This window comes from Triticum dicoccoides, chromosome 2A (genome assembly GCF_002162155.2).
Source record: "Triticum dicoccoides isolate Atlit2015 ecotype Zavitan chromosome 2A, WEW_v2.0, whole genome shotgun sequence".
Taxonomy (NCBI): domain Eukaryota; kingdom Viridiplantae; phylum Streptophyta; class Magnoliopsida; order Poales; family Poaceae; genus Triticum; species Triticum dicoccoides.
The window spans coordinates 81,750,059-81,760,012 of record NC_041382.1 but is presented as its reverse complement, the minus strand read 5'-3'; positions in this window follow the sequence as shown (position 1 = coordinate 81,760,012).

Here is a 9,954-nt window from a genome sequence, read left to right as displayed (position 1 = left end):
ACCGCAGAATCTTCTTCAAAAGCAGTGCCTTTATTCTACATTTTGTTAAGAGTAAATATAGATGTGATAATATACGAAAAAATGGAGAATATTTAAGATAAGATGAAGAGTGATGCTACATAACCAAGTAGCTATAAATGTAAGTGCAGCGATACAGGCAAAAGGTATAGCCAAGAGCAATGCACAGCTAAACTTCTTCAGTACCAACCTTATGGTAAGAGTAAATATAGATCTGATGTGTAGAAAATGGAGGGCAAAGGAAAATAAGTTGTAGAGTGATGGTACATGAACAACTACCTGTCATTATAAGTACATTGATAAAGGACAGCATGTACTTACAAGAACAATGTAGAGCTAAAAAACATTGGCATTGGATATATTCTACACTAATGTAACCATTCATACAGATCAGATAATTTGGAGCGAACAATTGATAAGCAAGCTATCGTGCATACTGCTGTCACATAATGAACCAGGTATGTATGCAAGTACAGTGATACAGGACAACATGTACTAACAAGAGCAAAGCAGCAGGCAGCATATTTGCGATATCCTGTCATTCTTGTCAAACCGGAATTCTTCTTCGAGCAGATTTCCTACAAAAAAGATCCGTAAGGCACATGCGGAAAAGTAGAAGTTCAAATTGTCATGTGATTTCATAGACAGTACCTCATGCTGGGAACAAGACCAGTGCATAACAAGGTTTTTCCATTCAATGTCTTCTAAATTTAGCACAGGAGACTTCACCGGAAATTCTTTTATAGACTTGCCATCAAAGTGTGATTTCCTCAGGTAACATCGATACTGCTGCAATGCTTCCTTGAAAAGCACAAGCAAGCTTTGCTCGTCATGACCATCCAGATTGACCCTCGCCTAGTTACAACAATGTAATGTAAATCATTGATGTGTTCAATCAGCAGAAAATATGAAAATAATAACCATGAATAATAGCACTTACACGTAAGTTGGACAGGAAGATGTGAAAATGGTGTTTGTCTTCACAATAATCTTCCCATGATGGGAATATATGCATGTAGTCCCTAACAACATTGAAAGCATTGTATTTTAAACTGGGAATAAATGGAATGGGGTTCCAATCTGCAGGAATTGGTCGTCTCTGCAGTTGGGATAGGTCTTCGGCCGGTGGACTTGCTGTACTTTTTGCTGGAGTGGGATTTTTCTGTGGTACAGTTGGTGCTATGGCAAATGAAATCAGTATACCTTTTGCTGGAGTGCAGGTCCTGTGTGGTGGGGCTAGTGGTGTGGCCAGTGAAGTATGGGTACAGTCTGCTGGAGTCGGTCCTATGTTTTGTGTCACTGGTTGTACAACCAATATAAGTAGGGTGCTGTCTGATTTCTCCGGCACCACCACGTTTTTCAAGGACTTTGCTGGTGCTCCTTCAGGTTCGGCAATCACCCTCTTCCTTATTGATGTCTGATGCACAAGAACAGTATTTTAGTGGGAAAACATGGTATGATGACAGATGGAATATGTATTGATAATGGATGGGCATGGCATCTCCACATATATGATGAGTAAACTAAGCAGATGGCGGTGCAACAAAGTAGAAGAAATGCAAGACAACATATGCAAGATACCCGCAATCAATAAAACATTGCCAAATTAGAACAGGCACCTTGATGGGCGAACAGGACAGGCCATCTGCCTTTGACTCCTCGAGGTTAGAATAGTCATTAGGATCATATTCTGAACAAGAATCAACAGGTGGGGAGCGTATGAGTTTCATTACATCCAGAATGGCACTCAATGCCTTGGTGCCAATTTTGTAAGTCATTGCAGTGTTTAGCTTCAAGAGTGGACCGTTGCTAGTACGACACAAAGCAGCTACACAAATCATAGTGTAGATATAACGGGAAAACCTTAAGCATCAGAGTAAAATCAGCAAAGTGGAACTTGCTGGAATATATGTGCTAGTATTGCCGGTACGGCTAGAAAGGCTTCGGATACTAGCTCTCTTCAAGTGAAGGTGTGGTACTGTTAATATCAGTGTAACTCTCAAAGGCGACACAGCTCCCTGCATTTCCTTGCTATTCTTATAGGATTCAAGTGGGTAGGCCACTACAAATCCTATTCCTATGTTTACAAGATCCTACGAATCAAAGAGGCTCAAAGTGTCCATCACAACCGACTGTATAGACCTCTACACTTCAAATGTCCCTGCTCATCTTCAGTACAAGGAACATACTGTACTACTATCATACTCCCTCCGTTCCAAAATATAAGTCTTGGTAGAGATTTCCACTATGGATCACATACAGATGTATCTAGATACATTTTAGAGTGTAGATTCACTCATTTTGCTCCATATGTAGTCCATGGTGGAATCTATATAAAGACTTGTATTTAGGAACGGAGAGAGTACATATTAAAGAAGAACAGAAGAGGAACATGGTAAAGAAGAGCAATTCGATTTTGGATAATAAAATGTTGGTTGCGCAGTGCCCACACATGATGAACCAGAGCGCATTAAGAATGCAACTCCCAGCTGTCTCTCGACCATTTCAGGCGGTTGGATGAAGATCCTACGTCTCCTAACCCTTCTTCTTCCTCATCTCTAATTCTTCCCATACAGAACACCGCACGGGCCGCCGGCCGGACCACCGGCCCCCACCGCATGTGTTCCTCCGCCACCCCCACCCCCACCCCCGCCCCAACCCCCACCTGAGTTGAGTTTTCTTCGTTCGGCGAGGCCCCACAACCACCCGAGCCCCTTTGATCGCACCGGCAAACTCCAGCAAGCTCTGAAAAATCGACTGACCCAATTTTGAAATTTAGTCTACTGTGATTTAACTAGTGTGGAATATAAAAGGGGAAAACCATAAGCATTGGGAGTATAGTGTTGAGCGTGCCATGGTGGATCTGAAGGTGCAAACCGGACAAAGGCAACTTCACAACCAAGATAAGAAATCAGAGTAAAGCAGTGGCGATCTATTTTCTTGCTGCGATAAATAAGTTGAGCGGATACGAAAGAGTACCGCCTATGGTGCGGCGCCGTGTACGCATCTGCTGATAATTTGACGGTGTTGCGGTAGCGATGGCTACCGGCGGCGTGGAAGCAGATCGAGGAGGGTAGACGGTGGCGGCGGGGCGTGGTGGACGAGACGGTCGTAGGAGCGGCACCGGCAAGGTGGACGACAGCGGGGATGAAGCGAGAGGACCGGATGCAAGGATCACAGTCCGAAGCTGTGGATGAGAGAGGTCGATCTCTTGTAATGGACGGCGGCGTCGGGGTATTAGCTCTGCCATGGTGGAGGAGGACGACGGTGGATGGGGTGGCGGACGGCGGCGGGCGGAGGAGGGTGGGGTGGAGAGGGTGTTTTGGCGCCCACGGAGTACGAATGGGGAAAGGGAGGTAGAGAGGAAGGGGGAACCATGTATTCAGGGCGCGCTTGTCTCAAATGCGAGGAAATTTACAAACTTAGCCCCCGTTTCAAGTTTCTACTACATGACATCAACATTAGTCGGTTGGGGATAGGACGGTAATCTCGCATACACCGAATATTTGCCGATGAGAGTTTGTTTTTGGCGCCCACCGTGTATGAATATGAATCGGGGAGGGAGTCGATTTCGGCCGAGGACACACTGTGTTTTGGCGCCCACCGTATATGAATCCGGGTGAGAGGCGGTTACGTCACGTTTGGGTGAAATTACAAACCTACCCCTATCGAAACCTATAGAAATCTAGTAGATAGGCTTTGCGTGGCAGGGATAGGTAGTAGTGATTTCCATCTCGCAAATTTTCGTTTCGAGCGGTTACTGCAACTTTCCCCGCTTCGCTCAAATTTTGCAGAGTGCACGTTTACCGTGCCAACTCAATTCGAATCCCGTTTGTATTCTATTTTTTCGGGCGGGATCCATTTTCAATTGGAATTACATTCTATATACATCATTTTTTATATATACTTTCAAAAGCACAACAAAGAATTCGGCTCCTTTATATGTATAATATGATTTACAAATACAACGATCTCGAAATCTTAAGGTTGAATTCGAAAAAATTTAACCAAATTATGTTCTACTAAAATGTATGGATCAGTAATATCTACATATTAAATAACATAGATGTGCGTGAATTCATATGAGTATGCATGTTTGATAGATCAATTTTGGTTCGAGTATGGATTACATGTATCATCATCTCGAATTCAAATATTTGAATCATTTTTTTGTTCACTCCTTTCACGCCCATCTCTCTCGCATGCATGCTCCTTCAGGTACCTATCACTCTCTTTTCTCCAGCTCACCCGCACGCTCACTTCATGTTTCTCCTATCCTCGCAAACATGGTCTCTCGATGTCTCCCTTGAGAAGTGTCACACTCTCCCTATCATTATACATTACACGGTTTTCATTATCTCTCACATCTCTACTGTTCTCTGGTATCACTCGGTACCTAAGCTTTCTTTTTCACCGCCACACACACAGTCTCCACTCGTCTTTCACTTTGTCTTTCTCTCTATGGGATTCTCTCACACACCCTATATGTCTCTACATATGACTCGTACCACTAAAATTACTCTCTCTCATGTAGACACAACATTTGTTGCGGTCTCCTTTTCGTCTCCATCCCAGACTGACATTATTCATTTGTTTACCGATCAGACAACCCCGACTACCGTCTCCTCTCTCTCTCACAGACACACACACAACTCCTGCTTCCACTCCCCTTCCCGACTACCGTCTCTCTCTCACACACACAAAACTCTCGCTTTCGCACCCCGACTCGTATTTCTCTCACAAACATTTATCGACTAGCTAGCCTCTAGATAGGTTTATACACCCGCACACTCGTGCTTCCACCATCGCATACATGTCTCTCTCCCGCTCCTTGTATCTATGTAGATTTTTCTTCCCTTCTTGAGACACGCCCTCTCGATCGTGCACACACACACTATCGCCTCATTTTAAGCTGATACCTATTGCACACACACTCCTTGTGTCTTTGTCACACATGCACTCCGTCCTCCTCCACTCTCCCTCTCTCTCACACACACATGGGCTTTTTGCAACAACTAGCAAGATGCCCATGTGTTGCGCGGAACATCAAGATGCATTTGTATGAGTAGTTTATCTTGTGGGGGAAAAGGATGAACGAGGGAAGGCCTTATTTGCAAATGTGAAGAGGGGTGTGGGTATCTTTTTGCAAAATTGCCATAGTTTCCTTCCTATCCGTCAGATATAGATCGGACGGCCTATATTGCAGGATGGCAGGCACACGATCATCACCGACAATGCTTTTTATAAAGAGTAGAGATAAAAATAGAGTTGGTGATGATGGTGGGCCTGCCATCCTGCAATGTAGGTCGTCTGATTTATATATGACGGATAGGAAGGAAAATATGGCAATTTACCCGCACTCTTCACCACATTTGCAGATAAGGCCTTCCCTCATTCATCCTTTTCTCCCACAAGATCTTGATGTTCCATGCAACGCACGGCATCTTGCTAGTAAGAGTAGAAATTAGACATATACCACTTCTCGAATCTTGAAACCAATAACATTCCTCCCTTATCTCATCAAAACTGCTAAAGGAATATATTTTGAGTGAAACATAACATTTTTTTAGTGATATACGTATTTCAAAACTAGACTTTTTTTCTATCAAATCGGTGAATATGTATTAATCTACTTTGATCGTGTGGCAACGCATTGGCACATTGCTAGTAGTTATTATAATTTTTTGGACACCAGACAAACGGTGGAGTACATATACGAAGAGAAGAGGCACACGCACGCAGTCGGCCTCTCGCTGTCTCGCACACATGAGTGTTACGTAAAGGCGATGTTAACAAATAAACCCTAAAACCCTAGGTGCACGATTGCTGCATTCGCGGGTACCGTGTACGTGGTGGAGCACCTTTGTAGGAATAGTCAGCTCGCGTGATAATTTGATCCGTAGGAGTTGATGGTCGGGACCACATGTGAACGACTTGGAGCGCGGTGGCTCGCCAGTTGCCACAGATTGAGTAGCCACGTTTAAAATATCGTTTTTTTGCGGGGTTAAGAGTTCCGATTTTCAATGGCGCGTTATAAGTAGTAAGTAGTTTTTAGAACGATTGGTATGGAGCGAAAATGGAATTCATAGTACTACGTACCTCCTTGGCATATGGTTGTATGGTTTTTTTGCGATGGAGGTTGTATGGGTTTATGTTGAAAGATGTTGAACCTGGTAGTTCTAGGGCAAATACTATGGTTTAGATCTAACCCCCTCTCTTCTTTAATTCTTTGCCACATTAGCATGTTTGCTATTCCCGTGTGCATGATACCAGCTAAGATACCACCATTATGGCCAGCCTTAATCATCGCATGCAATAATTTAGTGCACCTTGAAATATGAACATGTGTGGGGCGTGTATGTTTTTAATGACTTGAGACTATACCTAGCCCGGCATGCAAGATGACTTATTATGCACCGTTTCCCATACCTGCAGGAAGCCCGTGTGAAAAAATCTGCATGCATTACTCTCCTTCCCCCACGCTCATCCAATCCGTTGTGACCAGCAATATTTCCACTCCTTCACTCCCCGTAATTTACTCCAACAAATATGCCTACGTAGTTGTTACTTAACTGCAGGTGCATTGGGTCACTGACATATGGGCCTAACAGGGGTATGGCCCACATGTCAGTGACGCAACTGGACCTGCAGTTAAGTCAGTGTAGCTCACTCCATATCTTACGTAGGTGTGCCATTGCTCGCTATAAATACTGCACCTCCCACGACATCGCTATCTCCTCCCCCTCACGTTCACGTTCATCGCTATCTCCTCCCCCTCCCTCGCACATCGACCACCATGGCATCGCCCCTCCCAAGCCCTAGGAGCCCCTCGCTGCACCGCGCGGACGGTCACGCGTCGCCATTCCGTTCCTCGCCGCCACTAGTCGAGGAGGACGCGTCGGTGTTCCGCTCCTCGCCGCCACGCGACGCGTCGCCGTTCCATTCCTCGCCGCCACTAGTCGAGGAGGACACGTCGGCGTTCCGCTCCTCGCCGCGACGCGACGCATCGTCGTTCTGTTCCTCGCCGCCACTAGTCGAGGAGGACACGTAGGCGTTCCGCTCCTCGCCGCGACGCGTCGAGGTGGACGCGTCGGCGTTCCCAATCTCGCCAGCACGCGTGCCGGAGGACGTGTCGGCTCCCCGCTACAAGGAGAACGCCGCGCCGCCCGCCGAGCCCCCCAGCCTTGAGGAGCTTTGGAAAGAAATGGATGTCGCCTTGTGGGAGGCTGCCTCCAGCAGAGCGCGCCAAAATAGAGGCGGAGAAGAAGGCCTAGGAAGAGAAGCGCACCGCGGAACAAGCTGCCTGGGAGGCCTATGTCGCGTCCGACAGAGTCAGGCAATTGGCTCTTTGGCAGAAGGCTCGTGCGAGGGCCGTGAGGGTGGCGGAGGACACCCGTGCCGACGCCCTGAGTGCAGTCGGGCCCAAGCGCCTCATCTACGCTTGGCGGTACATGGACCGGGTGCATGCTTCCAGCGAGGAGGAGTACCTGTTGGCGCCGGATCACCACACCGATGAGATCGCGCTCCCCCACCGACAAGCCGCCAATTAGCACCTCGCGAGTTGCGAGGCTGAGGAAGAGGCGTTGTGTCGGCGCGCTGGGAAACGGCCGCGCACCAGGGCACTCGTGGCGCGCCGCAAGCGCTCCTGCGAGCGTTGTGGCTTTTAGGAGGAGTATAATTTATGTTTCGTAAGGCGATATCATTAGTTTTGGGACGTAAATGATAAATCCCGAACGTTCAGGAATTTTTTGTGTCCTTAATTAAGTATGTAAAAGGGAAAGTTTGGAAACCTTGTGTATTCGTACGCATTTTGCAAGTACGTGCATATAGCACAAACTTTACTATATACTATCGCACTACATGTCTCTCTCGATATATGCTTGCAGACTGTGCTACTCCCTCCGTCCAGGTCAATAAGTCATCTTTGGTTGTGCATCGTGACCAAGAAGGAGGGAAGACTTATACACCTAGACGGAGGGAGTACTACGGCCTCTCAGCATCACAAGCATGTCCCCTTTTATAAGGCCCCGCGTTGGAAAGGTGCATGCATGCAACCATTTCATTGGTTGTATTGAAAGCTATTGTTGTTGGTGCCATGGCTGAAAAGTTAATACACTTCATGTGTGCTTTTTCATTGGCTGCATGCATGTGAGAGAGTGCATTTGGAGTGGAATGGAAGAATTAATGTGAGAAAATTACTATGTGTCTTGATCTAAGAGAAGTTGTCTTTAGGCCTAATAAACCCGGACGGAGGGAGTACGTGCAAATGCACGTTTTAACATTACGATGCGGTTTTTGTAAAAGTAGAAAAAACAACACTAGTCAAGCTTGTGAAACGATTCAATGCAAAACAAATGCAAAAATGCTTGTTTGATTGTTTACTTTTAGCTTCCTTCTCTGTGGTTATTTCTCTGTCGTACTTTGTACGGAGTATCTCACTGGTTGGAAAGGCATGCAAATTCTCAAACTGCTTCCTACACCCTGTATCGAATTTTTTGCCTAACAAGTTGTGTCGTGCAATTGGAATTCCAACTTGAGTACTACTACTAGTAGGAGTACCAGGGGCCAGTTCTTTTAGGCTTCTAGATTAGTAATCCCATAACTACAACCTCCGTCCTGGTTTATTGGTCCCCATTGTAATCTGTGTCAAATTTTGATCATAAATTTAACTAATGAAATGTTAGTGCATGTCACATGCACTACTCCATCCGTCTAGGTGAGTAAGTCATCTTAGGTTGTGCACCGTGACCAAGGAGGAGGAGAAAACGAGAAATGTTAATGTTTATTTGCTAATTAATAGTATAGCATGCAATGAACTAACCACTGCCTGTCGTGTTTGATATCTCAAGTCATTAAAAGCATGCACACTCTTTATCTCTTATTGGTTGATATGTCAAGAAACAAGAAATGAGGTAGAAGTTAATGCACCGTGCCTAAGTGTTTTGGGATTATTTGGTTTTCGTAAGATGACTTACACACCTAGACGGAGGGATTACAATGGTGAGGAATAAACCAGTTAAATCTTTGGTCAAAATTTAGCACAAATTACAATGGTGAGGAATAAACCAGGATGGAGTAGTAGTTTAGAAGCCCAAATAAATGAGTAGTACTCTCCACTGTGACTAGTCTTGTGGGAAAAGCTGGGGAAGCCGCCAAAAGAACTGGCCCTAGGAGTAGTAGCTAGGGATCGAGTGTGCGAGATGAACCGGAGAAAGTAAATGCAGAGGGATGAAATGCAAAAAAGACGGAGGGATGTGATGGTTGCTTGTCCGTTTATTTTACCAGGCCACTTATTACTGGGAGTGGTTGGGTTTTGTGATATGATGGCTTTACTGCCGCGCCACGAGCACCCGTACATCGGCCTTCTGTCAGTGTCAGCGTCAGCGGCGTCGCCCCTGATGCACATTACAGAGACGGGACGGCGGCCTGCGCGGGCCTCGCCGGTGCCCACGATCAAGAGGAAGACGCTAACGTCCTCCTCCGAGACTAGCAGGCGGTGGTGATCCTCCAGCGACTCCGGCATGGTGAACGGGTAGCACGTCTCGTACTTGATGTTCTCCGCCAGGGGCTAGCAGTGACCGCTGCACGCATCCGTGAGGTGATGCACCATGTCCGCCGGCGAGCCACAAAACAGCATCGGGAACTCATAGCAGTGGACGAAGGGCTCCTTGGAGGCATCGAACAGGCCGTCCATGAAACGGGAGTGGCTGTAAGGGACGTTGCGCTAGTTGAATATATGAGCAAGTTACTACGAAATTTAATCCGAATAAGCACAAAATAAATCATGACGGCTATAACAGAGATGAAACTAATCATGTGGACTAGCATAGTAGTAGGATACAGAGTAGAAACATGAATTCTACCACGATTTTGAACAGGAAGGACAGAAACACATATGGTGCAACAGGAGCAGCACTGTTGGCGTTGAGGTTGTCG